The sequence below is a fragment of the Bidens hawaiensis genome, unplaced genomic scaffold, assembly GCF_021521415.1.
Source record: "Bidens hawaiensis isolate Kalapana, Puna unplaced genomic scaffold, B.hawaiensis_p1.1 tig00009361_1, whole genome shotgun sequence".
Classification (NCBI taxonomy): Eukaryota; Viridiplantae; Streptophyta; class Magnoliopsida; order Asterales; family Asteraceae; genus Bidens; species Bidens hawaiensis.
Window position 1 is genome coordinate 202,413 of NW_027491690.1, and position 14,882 is coordinate 217,294.

The window sequence follows — 14,882 nt, forward strand, 5'->3', positions numbered from 1 at the left end:
GCCACCTTTCAACCAACATCCAAATGTTCTTTAATTACCGCGTTACAATCTCCAAAGACATGAAGAACATATTTTGTTCCGTCATTACACAAGGAACATAAAGTAGACGGAACATCAATACCTATATTTAACCTCTACATACACGGGTTAAACCTCATCAGGTTTTGGATCAAACCGACTAAGGTTGAAATCAATTTAAAAAATAAAAAAGTTCATTTCAGATTGTAAAAAGGTCAATTCGGATTTAACCCGTCTCAACAAAAGGAGTTCTCAACCCAGTTACAACCCTACGGTTTAGTTTCGGGCTCAAATCAGTTAGTCCAACATTATATATACACACACCACATGATACACATACACTCACTCCCTATATATCCCACCATAATAAGTTTATAATTATAAGTTATAACCATTTCCATAATTCCAGCTTACAGATGTCAAATCCGCCACCAGATACCGCCGCGGCCACGGTCATAACCATCCCGACCCACACCCGCCGCCGCGCTATCCGGTTCCCCAACTTCCCGGGCGCGAAACCGATCCCGCTCGCAATTTCGCTAGCTATCGGGCTCCTCGTGTGCTTCGCGATCCATAAACCGGATGAGGTCACGAAACAAGCGTGGCGCTTATTCGCGATATTTTTAACAACCATAACCGGGCTCATACTCGGGCCATTACCCGTGGGGGCATGGGCTTTCGTGTGCCTAACAATAACCGTGATAACAAGAACATTAACGTTCGATGACGCGTTTAAGGCGTTCACGAACGAGGTCATATGGTTGATTGTCGTGTCGTTTTTCTTTAGCCGAGGGTTTGTTAAGACTGGGCTAGGGGATCGGCTAGCGATGTATTTTGTGAGGTGGCTAGGGAAGAGTACGTTGGGGTTGGCTTACGGGTTAGCCATCTGTGAAGCGCTTATATCGCCCGCGATGCCGAGCACGACGGCCCGAGCCGGGGGGGTATTTTTGCCGATTATTAATTCTTTGGCGATTGCGGCTGAGAGTAAGCCGAAAGATGCTTCGTCTCGGAAGCTTGGGGCGTTTCTTATTCAGTCACAGTTTCAGGTGCGTAGTTGTTATTATTATTATTATTATTATTATTATTATTATTATTATTTGTTACGTTAGTTTTTATAACTTGCTTAAATTGTCATGTTATGGTTCAAGCTAGGGTAAAATTATAATTATAAAAAGTTACCAAACATGGTTTATTTTCTTTTTTAAAGAAAAAAAAAACCATTAAACTTAAGTTTTCTTGGTTAGAAAACGCCAGCCACCAAAAACAAGCCTAAAACGGGCCGGGGTGGGGTCAGTCCCGCTGTTTTGGACCGTTTTCACTTTCGGGAAACATCCATTACGTATGCTCTTAGATAGGGACAAATTCGTCTAGTTTTTTTTATTGTTATATATTCATGTATTTTGATATCAGCCCCGTAGAAATTTCAACATCGAACCCGTTAAAACTTTTACATCATAACCCTTAAAAACCTTGACGACGAACATTAACACACATTTCAATTAAAAATTCTAAGTTGTTAAACCCGTAACATTAAACTTTTGCATTTCGATTTGATATTTGTTATTTTTCTATGTGAGTCGACCCGAATCGCTTAACAGTATCAGGCAGAAAAACCTGACAGTTAATGATAGATAGGCAATTAATCATCTGTCCCTTGAAGATTTTCAAAATCGTAGGAAAAATTCATGGCTACACCATTTGTATTAGACATGGAAAAAACATAAAAAAGTATCTAAACCTAATTTTAGTATATTAATTTATTTTTAACTTAATTAAAATTCAAGTAAATGTGGAAAAAGTCTTTTACCTCTAAAATTGTGTAAATGAAATGGCATAACTTTTTTTCATATAGGTAGAATGTGACTTAATCTTTGACTAATTTAAGGGTAACACGTTATTGTATTAAATATTTTGATAATAATAAAAGTCCTTGACTAATTCATAAAAATTCGGTTGAGAAACTTTTTTTTTTTTTTGACGTTCAAACAAATAAAAGTTTTGTCAAATAAGTTGGAAATCTTGTTTTAATGATAGAAATCTCCCTCCATCAACACGATAAAGCAAATATAGAAAAATATTATTAATTTGGAATATGCTGGAAATCTTATCTTAATGATTGAATCTCCCTCGATTCATTTGTGGTAAATAATTGCTTTTGATGCTTTTTTCTATCCTCAATAATGAATGCACGACCAGAAATACAAAGTCAGCATTTGGGATATTGATGGGATTGGGATATAATCATTCAACACTCAAAACAATTTGTTTGGAATTACCATAAAAGTTGAAACACATAAAATGAAAATTACACAAATATTTACTAAATCAAATTTTCAAAATACTTTGGAAAATTTTGCATTCACTAACTGACTAAAGTACTTGGTCCTTATTTCCACTAATCAAAAGCTGGTACATCAACTTCGTCGGCATAGAACCTAGGATTTAGTCTACACGTTTGGCCGTTGAATAAGGCTTAACCCACAATTTTGGTGGCTTATCCTACGGTTTTGCTCTTACGTTCAAGTCTAGAGGTGGCAATTGTGACTAGGGGTGTTAATTGGGTCAACCCGATCGGGTTTCGGGTTAGTCGGGTTTTCCTCAAAAAATATCTAACCCGCAACCCGACCCTATTAAGGTTCGGGTTAGTCGGGTTTGGGTTATTCGGGTTTCGGGTTTGTCGGGTCAGGTTAGTTGGGTTAATTGGGTTAACCATGTTACTTTATAATTTTAAGTTGTTTTATGTGTTTGTAACTTGTAGGTTGCAAAATTTCTTATTCTATTTAATTTTCAATTTCTTTTATAAGTAATTATCTTATAATTTCACATATAAACCTATAAATGAACCGAACGAACATGAACAAAGGCGTCGTATTCTTTCAGGTAACTTTTAACGAACACGACAGGAACACTTAATCGAATAAATATTGTGTTCATGATCATTCATTTAAAATATAAACGAAGAATTCACGAACATAAATGAACATAATTAAACAAAGATAAACGAACATGAAGGAACATATATGTACATACATTAACGAACACAAACATACATTAACAAACATAAATGAACGCATTTATATAAACACAAACAAACAAATATAAAACATATTAGGGTGATATAATTACTAAATGCAAATAATATTTAATATTTTCTATTAATATGTAAACGAACATGAACGAACGTAAACAAACTTAAATGAACGATCATAAAAAATCATTCACAAACATAGATGAACGAGTGAAATATGTGTGCATGCTAGTTCGTTTATTTAAATGAACACAATGTAAATGAAACATTACCGCCTTAATTGTTGTATATAAAGTTAAGTATTCCCATTAATCGGGTTATTCGGGTTAACCCGAAACCCGAGTTTTTCCCAAAAATAAACCTGAAACCCAACCCTATTAACAATTCGGGTTATTCGGGTTGACTCGAATAACCCGATTAATACTTTTTGACCCGATTTAACCCGACCCGAATTTGCTTATTCGGGTTCGGGTCGGATTAATCGGGTTCGGGTATTTTGGACACCCCTAATTGTGACCCATAGGTTGAATGGGTTGTATCAAAATGTATATGATGAGTCAGAATTGGTCAAACAAAAAAAAATAAAATGATTAAAACGGGTCAAAACGGGTTGACATTTCTTGAGGGGGGGGGGGGTATGGAACGAGAAAGCGGAAGAAAATTTTTAGTATTTTTACTTGACTTTTCTCGGGGGTTGTATCAAAATCTTGACCCATTTCAAAACCCCTCACCACAAAATTTAAAAAAATTAATTAAAAAATTATAACTCGAAATATAAATCAAAAACTTAAAAAGTAAAAATACTAAAAAAAACCCTGAGAAATGTCAACCCGTTTTGACCCGTTTCAATCATTTTCTTTTTTAGTTTGACCCATCATATACATTTTGATACAACCAATTCAACATAACGAGTCACAAATGCCACCCCAACGATCAACCTACAATGTTGGAGACTTCGCCACTTCTTTTGGGTGCCAACTAAAGGTCAATAACTACTTTTAAAAGAAGTTTTGGCATATAAACTATTGTGCTAATTATATGAAACAAATCAAAAACTCACACTCAAAAAGTATCATACATTAACAGTAAAAGAGGAAAAGGAATACACATTAGAGTTAAGGAAATTTATTTAAATACAAATTTTGTTAGTGGTTTATTTTAGGGGGACCTAGTTTTATTATATTTGCTAAGTTTGTATTAGTATTATTAAAATTATATTTTATTTGAAAATAATTATTATCAATATACATTTACTTATAGCTTGACCGTCACGGTATAAGTATAGGTTAATTGATAAAGGAGTAGCCATAAAAGTTTAATTTCACACAACCTAGTTCAGATGGCATAGTGCTAACTTGCAGAATCTGTAATCGTCCAGACGTCTTGTAAATATTAGCAATAGGTGTCTCGTAGGCGTCATCTAGACAAGGCATGTAGTCATACACATACGCACTAAGGGATGCAATGGTTTAGTAAGTGAGACCATTTTTTTAAATAATATATTTGAAAATTCACTCACAAGGATACATACCAGTATACCACACTTGTGAGTCCACTCATGATGAGTTGCTCACGGGCTCTCTCACAAGTGGAAGATTTGACGTTCACCACGCCTCACAGCTAGGCGGCAAGGCCACACCCATACGATGGTATTGCAATTTGACGTTCACCACTCACAAGTACTTCTTTTTCGTCTTGCATTTCCTCACAAATCAAGAAAATTCCTTGTTTTTTCCTCATCGCCTAGCACCCTCCAACTTGCCCTCTATTTCTCCCCATTTTGTGTTTTCTGGGACCAATTTGTCCCCTCTTACCAAAGTAGCATCTTGACTTAACCGAGCAAAGTAAAAGCCTGTTTGCCTATTCAAAAGGGGGTTATGACACAACTTTTGTTCGTTTGCCTGCCACTTTATTGTAATCGCTTTGTAGTAGCTACTCTCATATTCACTTATAAAATTGTGTTCTAGTAAAACCCTCTTCTTAATCAATTGAGTTGTTCACTTGTTGTCTTTGAACTTTGATGTGGTTCATATCAATCCCAACTCCCATCCTTTTCTTTGCTATTTTCTATATAATATATTTACTTACAAATATAAAACAATTACAAACCTTTTATCAGAATGTTAGATTGTTAGTAACCATTATTTATGTATTTAACATTTTTAAAAATTTCCATCAAAATAAATAATATATACTTTTATTTTTTTTTTTTTGTTTCTTGTTATTTCTTGATTAAAATTCTTAGTGCATGACTGAAAGATTAAATTAATTAATACAAAATCACTCTTTCATTAATAGTTTATTATTAAATTTTGTTAAAAATATTACACAATATTAATGAAGTGTTTTTAACACCATTTTTATTTTGTTGTTCTCAAAGATTCTTAAAACAAAAGAGGGTACACATCAAACCAACGGACATGTCATGACACCTTTCTCAATTTTCTCTATATAATTAAAAGAAAGATATTATAATGTTAGGTTGTACGTTTAATTATTATTAATGATATTGTTATTTTGTTTTTCAATATTATTTTTTATTATGGAAACATTTCATTTTTTGGATGTATATTTACACGTGACATATGTGTACAAATAATAAACGTATTTATTTTCATAACCAAGACAAAATTTAGGTATATTACTTTAAAAATATAATATTTAATTGGCTTTACTTTTTATTGTTTACGTTTGCTTGTCTACAGTTGGGTATATATTTTTCGTGTTTTGGTTTGTGTTCATGTATATGTTCTATTTTATTTAAGAGTAGGCGAGATTTCTCACATAAAGTAAAGTAAATATGTTAATTGTAGGTATGTTATGGCTATAAAGTTGTAAACTTGGAGGATAAATCCAAAATTCTTCTATTTTAAATTTCTCTAATCGTTAACCAATATATGAATACATGTATATATAAACATATCTAAACCTATATTATAAACATATCTAAACCTATATGTTTAATACAAAATGATTCATTTTATAAACCAAACCACATAAATCCTCTTTAACCACTTAATAAATATACAAATACGAAACCAAATGTCTTGACTAATAACCTAAAAAATTGCATGAATATACATAATGTGCAGTTCGTTTCAAAAATTAAAATAAAAATACGTTTCTTTTTTTGTTAAAATACATAAATATAAAAGAAAAATAAGAAAAACGTTTACTTTACTAACTTTTGTTTAAAAAGTTGCATGAAATAATATATCAAATTTGTTTCCATAACAAAATTAACATATAATACCTTACAAAAGTTAACAACTTTGGATTTAAAGTTAACGCAAGTTAGATATTAACAATCTAAACTATTACCTTCAATAATAATTTAAATTGACAATTTTACCCTTAACACTCGTAACTTTTACTTTCATTTCCAAACACAATCCCATTCTATCAGAGAAGCTACTCCATCTGCCCTAACTTTCATTTACGTCATTTCTTACATCATTTCTATATAAATTACGATATTCAGGTTGACTTGAATTATTCTTTAAAGACAAAAGAGTTACATCTATGTTAAAGTGGAATTGTCTATGCTAATGAAATGTGAAAGTTAATTTTATTGGTCCAGTATTATTATTACTCAGTTGATCATTGTTAAAATTATTGAAATTCAATTTTCTTTAGTTATATTAAGTTAAAATATATCTTACTTGACTGAATAAAATAGATATCATTGGGCTGGGCTTGGATTTCGATCATTGGGTTCTATTTAAAATTGAAATGGGCTTTGGTAGAATAATAATAATACTAGTATACTATACTACTACTAACATATTTAAAATTTTATGAATGACAGTCCTCTAGCAGCTCTAGTGCTCTATTTTTAACAGCTGCAGCACAAAACATGTTGTGTATCAAACTAGCCGACAGTTTAGGGGTGAAAATAAAGAGCCCATGGGTTTCATGGTTCAAAGCTGCGTGTTTCCCAGCACTGGCTTCTCTCATGTTGACACCATTAATCATATACAAGATCTTTCCACCCGAGATCAAGCACACCGCCGATGCTCCCAACATGGCTAAAACCAAACTTGAACAAATGGGTCCCGTCAAAAGGATCGAGTGGATCATGTTAGGAACCATGCTTGTCACCGTCGCATTATGGATCGCTGGGTAACTTAACAAGTTAAATTATATGACTTTTTTACACAAGTCTAGGAACTATGTCACACGTGAATCCAAACATGATGCATTCATTTGTCGACAGAATTATAACCGCTAGACTTTAAAATGAAAATTATATGACACTTTTTTTTGTATATTAAAACTTAAAATTTACAAATAAAGATATACTTTTATAAGTTTTTTTACGCAATTATGTATAACCGTTTAAAGTTTTGTTACAATAATACCCTTGCACAAAAAAAAAATTAATTAAAAGTACATATACATAAATAAATGGTTTAAACCAGCCATGTTGTGAACACTTTAGGTCAACGCAGGCTGCGATCCGTTTGGTTAATGTGTTCACTTGTTTGACCAGACACCGGTCTGAACCCGTATAGACTAAACTCATACCCATGAAATTTCATGTCGTGTCAGAACTACACACCTACACACCCTTGATTAACGTGTGTGTGTGTGTAGAGAAAGTTTGGACATTAAAAGTGTGGTGGCGGCAATGCTGGGTCTATCGGCCCTATTGATACTTGGAGTATTGAGTTGGGACGATTGCTTAAGTGAAAAATCGGCATGGGACACATTGGCTTGGTTTGCGGTGCTTATAGGCATGGCAGGGGAATTAACTACTCTAGGTGTGGTATCATGGTTGTCGAAATGCGTAGCCAACTTACTAAAGGCTTTATCAATCGGATAGCATCTAGAGATTCTTATTCTTCAATCTGTATATTTCCTCATTCATTATCTATTTGCGGGTCAAACCGCTCATGTTGGTGCTTTATACTCGGGTTTCCTTCAAATGCACCTAACGGCTAAAGTCCCCGGAACTCTTTCCGCCTTGGCTTTGGCATTCAACACCTGTCTTTTTGGTACACTTACACATTACAGTAGTGGTCAGGCTGCTGTATATTATGGAGGTATCATATTTTAATCTCATTATTCATGTTACTTAATTGGTCAATTCAGGTTTCTTTGACCTATTATATCATAATTCATAGTACAAATATCAACATATAGTAGAAACTCGATAAATTAATACTCGATTATTTAATAAACTCTCTAAGATAATATTTTTACCGGTCCCGACTCGGGGATAGGGTGCTAAATTAATAATTCGTTAAAATTATAAGATAATACATTTTTGATAATTTCTTTAGACCCCATATAAAATATAAATTAATAATTCCTTATATATAGCATATTACATGAATGATTTATGAAGGTTTCTTGAAAAATGACTCAATTGTCTTTTGTTTTTTGTTGAAATCAATTTCCCCTTGAATTTCGTCTCTAATTTTCCTTAGCATGGTAAGAACTTTTGGTGTTGTTTTCTCATAGCTTAACAAGAAATTGTTCAATGTGATTGCCGCTTTAATAGCTTCGTTTCGCGAAGTGATACATTGAACACAAGAAGCATAATAAGGTGGGAGATTGAAGGTTTCTTTCAAATTGGGCCGTTCATTTGATATACATGCATTGTATACAATAATTAAGTGGAAGCTTGAAATGTGTTTGTAAACTAGGTATTCTACTATAAATTAATAAAATATTAATTAACATATAAATTAATAATTATTAATTTATTGATTAATTAATAACTCTTTTAATTAATAAATTTTAATGGTCCCAAGTGTATTATTTTATGAGTTTCTACTACCCTATTGTTTCTAAAATGAATACTCCTTTGATAATATGATAACACATTTCTTTTCAAATAAAGTTATTAAAGTGTGTCTAGGATTTTTATTAAACAATAATGTAACAAAATGAAATAAAGAGATTAAATGTTTAATAAGCAGTCTAAAACAACACATTGTACGTATTGAAAACATTCAAATACTTTTAACTTGTTTGACACGTTTGAATGATGGTGTTATTATAGCTGGCTACGTAAAACTTCCGGACGTTTTTAAGCTTGGGATCTTGATGGCTTTTATCAACATAATAATATGGGGACTAATTGGAAGTCCATGGTGGAAGATTTTAGGACTTTATTGAGTCCGGATGATGCGATACGCATTTGTTTAACCAAAAAATGCTTATATAGTCTAATCTGATGTAATTATAACCCTTTTACGTTCTGTTTATTCTCCATTTTTTTTCTTTTACCATAGATACTTTTATTAAGTTATCTATTTCAGTAGATTGGTTATGCCTTTGACTCTTTAGTCAGACATTGTACTTGAATTAGAACAATGATATTATGAACTGATTAATTATCAGTTAAAAATCATCACATCCAATGACACATTGTCATATGTTACCAGTAAACGGGTTGGGTTGGGTCAGAATGGGTCACGTGTTAAAATGGGTTTGAGAAAAAAAAGGGTTGTTTAGGTCCGTTTCCAAATAGGTTCGGGCCAAAATGGTTTTTTTTTGTCATTGCAGAAAAACACAATTTCATCATTAATATCAATAATATACATTTGGTTCGAGTCGGGATGGATTCAGGTCAGAATAGGTTTCGGGTCAGGACGGTTTCAGATCAGAATAGGATTCATATGACAACGGATTCCATCATTAATAACTACTCGTTTTTAAGTAATATAAAAAACTAGTAATGTTGTTCATACCGACTTTTCTAAATACCTGAATTGTGAAAAACCAAATAGTGTGTTACATATTTGTCTGATTTCGATGTTACCAAAATGTACAATTTTGTTAAATTACAACTTACGTGTACGTGTTGCATAACCTTTATAAAAAGTTATTGACTTGGGTGTAGCTTTTTGAGGCATGATGGTGTATGCTCCATCTCCACTATCAATTTCTTTTGGCTTTGTTCTCTCTTTTTCAACTTTTGTCCATTGTTTTGTCTTTTAATAATATTTAATAATTGTTTATTACGTTTTGCAAAAGTATAAAAAAATGAAAATCATAAAATAGTAACTAACTTTTATTAAAAATTGATATTGGTTTGTAATACTCTTAACTTTCATCCATTGGTTAATATCACTCTCAACTTTCGATTTGTTACCTACCACTCCCAACTTACACTTTATTTGTTTCTGCCACTCCCGAACTTAACGGACCCTAACTTCGTTAATTTTTTTGCTGATGTGGCATTATTTTTGCTGACATGTCACTGATCTTGCTTACATGTCTCTTTTTAATAAAATTATGATAAAAACTCATGATAATAATAATAATAACAATAATAATAATAATATCTCATCCCCCCCCCCCAACACGTCTTCTTCATCATCTTCCCCACCCAACCACCTCCCTCAATACAACCACCCACCACCATCACACCAATAAGATACCACCCTCAATATACACAGACTACCACAATCGTACAACTCCTCACATACACCGGCACCAACGCACAACTCGTCACATTTTTTATTGTTCCATCAGTGCTAAATCGATGTTCAAGAAGACAAGACTTGAACACTTAAAGGTCGTCTCGAATTGGGGAAACTATAGCCGGAGCCTTCGTGGTGCCTTTCCGACTTGAATTAACCGATCCTAAAGCTACCGAACTTTTTCCTAATCCACCGCCATGGTTTCCGGTAACCGAACATGAGTTATTAACATTCTGAGCTTCATTTGGTGAAATTATAGGGATATTGGACGTATGCTTAACGAAACGAAAAGCCGATTGGCGATGATGATGTTCGTATTTTGAAGCGGATGGTTTAGGTTTTGTTTTGTTATCGTATTTGATGCAGCAAGTTGTTACTGGAACTGGTGGATCTCGGATTGTTGGATCCGTCAGGAGATGAGGTATCGGATGATGATTGTATGGTGGTGCCGGTGTCTGTGAGGAGTTGTACGGTGGTGGCGGGGTGTATTAAGGGGGCGGGGGTGGTTGGGGACCTGGGGTGAGAGAGACGATGAAGAAGACAAATTATTATTATTATTATTATTATTATTATTATTATTATTATTATTATTATTAATGTTGTTATTGTTGTTGTTTTATTAGAGAAGCCACGTCAGCAAGAATAATGTCACGTCAGCAAAAAAACTAACGGAGTTAGGTCCGTTAAGTTCGTGAGTGCCGTAAACAAATGAAGTGAAAATTGAGAGTGGTGAATAACAAATCGAAAGTTGAGAGTGATATTAACTAACTGGTGAAAGTTGTACGGTGGAAAAAACCAATATCTTTTATTAAAATAGCAAACCACTTTTAATCCATAAAAACAAAATTTTACTCATGTTGATTTGTAATTTATAAGAAAATCCCAAATAGCATATTTATTATAATCTTTTACATTGAAGGTTTAAAATGATAGTAATAATAGTACAGTTTTATATCTTCCCACCCAAGGTTAAAACTTTTATGTACCTTTTTGAAATGTTCATTTCAACCCTCGTCGCACGTTTACGAGTTATCACGTGAATAAAAAGATTGGTATAAAATTCTTTGTAAGAATATTTCAGATGCTCTCTATTTGAGCTTTTTTTTAACTCATTTGGAGGAGTGATTAGAAGATGTAATGATGTGGTGGGTGAGATTAGAGGTGAATAAATCGGGTTTTTTCAAATACCTGAACCCGGGTATTGGAAAATCGGGTATTGGTAAAACCCTGGTCGGGTTTGGGTCCGGGTATTGTTTCTAAAAGTCATACCATATATATCGAGTTCTGGTCGGGTATAGAACCGGGTATTCAAAAACCGGGGACTTGAATACCGTATTTCAGGTATTGAAAAAACCCTATTTTCGGGTTTTTTCTGGCTTTTTTCGGGTATTTTTCGAATATATATTGGATTTTTTAAGGGGTTGCACCTTTTAGGATTATTTTTTTATAGATCAGGTATTTGAAAAATCCGGTTCCAGGTATTTGTAAAACCCGGTTCGAGTTTTCGGGTATTACCGGGTATAAATCGGGTCCGGTTCCGGGCACGAGTTTTGGTACTGAAATGCATACCCTATCCGTACCCTACGGGTAGGGTCGGGTACGGGTTCGGGTTCGGGTATTAAAAACCCGGATATAAAAATCCACTTCCAGGTATTTTAATCGGGTCCGGTTTCGGGTTCAGGTTTTTTATGCACATCTAGATGATATATCAGAAGGTGTCGTTGATATGACGAAGAGATAGAAGAGAGGTGTTCATGGAAGGATCGATACCGAATAGGTCTACAAAGAGATCGTGCGAGAGAAAAAGAGGGAAGGGGTATGAGGTGCATCCGAGATGTGTTCCTCAAGAATGATAAACAATAATTAACGCACAACTTAGAAATAACCAACTTATATTATAACCAGAATATATAACTCAAAAAATTGATTACAACATCTTTGGTAGTGATGGTGGTGATAGTTGTGTTTGTTGTTTCTAACACTAACTTTGTACATGTATATATACTAGTAACCCAACTTGGTCATCAAGCATAATGTGTGTCCACCACTCAAACTTGGCCACCAAGGTGAACTTGGGCAACAAGGTCAACTTGGCCAACAAGGTGAACTTGGCCACCAAGCATATGGAAGATTGTTTCATTACCCCTTAGACTTTAACCGACTTGTTAAAACCTCTTAGGCCCGGTTCACCGACATGTGACCCGGAATAGAAATTAATCCAACATTCACCCCCCTAATTTCTGATTCGGATTAGAAAGGTCTTCAACTCCAAGTAACTCGCGCATCTCCGTGAACTTGATTCTTGCGAGTGCTTTAGTGAGGATATCGGCCAGTTGCTCTTTCCCGCTAATGTGCTCAACATCGACCTCGCCGTCGTTGTAGCAATCTCGGATAAAATGAAAGCGAGACTTTATATGCTTTGTTCGGTTGTGAAAAACCGGATTTTTCACAAGAGCTATTTCGGACGTGTTATCAACTTTCAACATAACTTTCTGCAATGCTTCTCCAGTCTACTCGCTCAACAACTCTCGAACCATACAGCTTGACATGCAGCTACTGAAGCCGCCATGTACTCGGCTTCACACGATGAGAGTGCAACTGTTGCTTGTTTTTGTGAGCACCATGTAATTGGAGATTGCCCGTAATAAAACACGTGCCCCGTGGTACTTCTACTATCATCCTCATCTATGTTGTGACTACTATCACTATAACCTACAAGTCTTTAGGACCCGTTCTTCCCGTACTTGATCCCGTAACTCAGCGTTCTCTTCTAATATCTCAATAGGTGTCGCATTGCCATACCATGAGATTCTCGTGGAATTTTCATATATCGACTAACAATACCCACAGAGTACGCCATATCCGGACGAGTGTGTAATAAATACCGTAAGTAACCAACTAGCTTTCGATACTCGGTTGCATCGAGTTCGACTTCATTCTCGACTTTTGAGTATTTCACATCATGATCCATCGGGACTTGAGACGGATTACAGTTTTGCATACCGGTCTCCTTTAGAATTCTTTTGGCGTATCCTTCTTCTGTAATTATTATCCCGTCCTCTCGTTGGAATACTTCGATTCCGAGACAATAGGTTAACTTCCCGAGATCCGACATCTCAAACTTGGTCGCCATACCCTTTTTGAAATCGGATGTAACAACTCGGGTTTTCTTATAATACACACACACATACATATTACACGATCCATTTTCGTTTTTGGGTAATTAATAAAGTATTAAATTAATCAAATGCATATTACTAATGGTTCATTACTTAATTAATTATAACTTTGTTACATAAACAAACCAACCGTAAACCCCGACCGCTCCAAATATTTGATCTCTAAGATATTTTTTATTGCTATTATTTTCATATGAGGTTTAAAGCATGGAATTCTTAATTGTGCATTTTTTAAATTTGTTTGCTTACAATATAAAGGTTTATATATAGTTAATGAGCTATAATTAAGTTGTGTCTTAGTTGGAGGGCCATTTTGTAGTTTATGAAAGTTGATTTAGAAATTTATTTTTCCACCTACCGTATATCACGTTTCTCCGGCAACCTTTAAAGCTTTCCGGCCACCTTTAAAATTTCCGGCGACATCTTTAGACAACAATTTAAGGGCCGAATCACCCATTTAATTTCACCGTTTAACTCGGGATCTCTTACCAAACATGGTGCCACCATTTGAGAAGCATAATTTTTAGTTATTTACTCCATTTACTCGAGCGAAAATCATGGTTTACCAAATATAGTAAACGCGTCCTAAACCCCTATAAATTAAAACGTTTTCTGCTCATATTCGAGACACCGTCACTCACCACTCTCTGTCTGTCACTGGCCACCGTCACTCACCACTCTCTGTCTGTGTTCAATAGCATTCGCCGCCTCCGCACTTGAACTCCGGCCAGGTTCACCACCGTCAATTCGAACCCAATCTGAGGTACTAGATATATAATAATTCTAATCTTTTTTTTTACACACCGATTTAAAGCCCTAATGTATTGATTGTTATTATCAAACTTGATGTTCGACTTTGATATTGGCTTTTGGAGTTCAAACGAAGAAGACAAAGTGCCTTTTACTTATTTCTTTTTATTTTTTTCCTATCAACATTTATTACTAAATTTACTAAATATTTCATTATTATTTGTTTTAATAATAAAAAGAAAACTAAACAGATAAATGAAAATGGACATCATGTCCGATATTCTTTATTTATCTATTTAATTATTATTTTATTTTAGAAATTATTACTTAACTAAAACATACTTGCAAAATGTAACTAATATATATAAGATTGTTAAGAACGTGTCAAACCAAGCCTTTTAAATTAAATTTATAACTGATTTACACTATTATATTATATATATATACTAACAAGCATGATCCTTGGTATTA

The 14,882-nt window shown here is 34.1% G+C and overlaps 1 pseudogene across 1 annotated transcript; it reads left to right on the top strand.

Moving 5' to 3' along the window:
• Positions 1–360: 360 nt before the first annotated feature.
• LOC143532122 (dicarboxylate transporter 2.1, chloroplastic-like) lies at positions 361–9,181 on the top strand (annotated as a pseudogene). The gene is made up of 4 exons (XR_013135124.1): positions 361–1,064; positions 6,855–7,168; positions 7,643–8,091; positions 9,057–9,181. The product of XR_013135124.1 is annotated as a dicarboxylate transporter 2.1, chloroplastic-like (transcript).
• Positions 9,182–14,882: the final 5,701 nt, after the last annotated feature.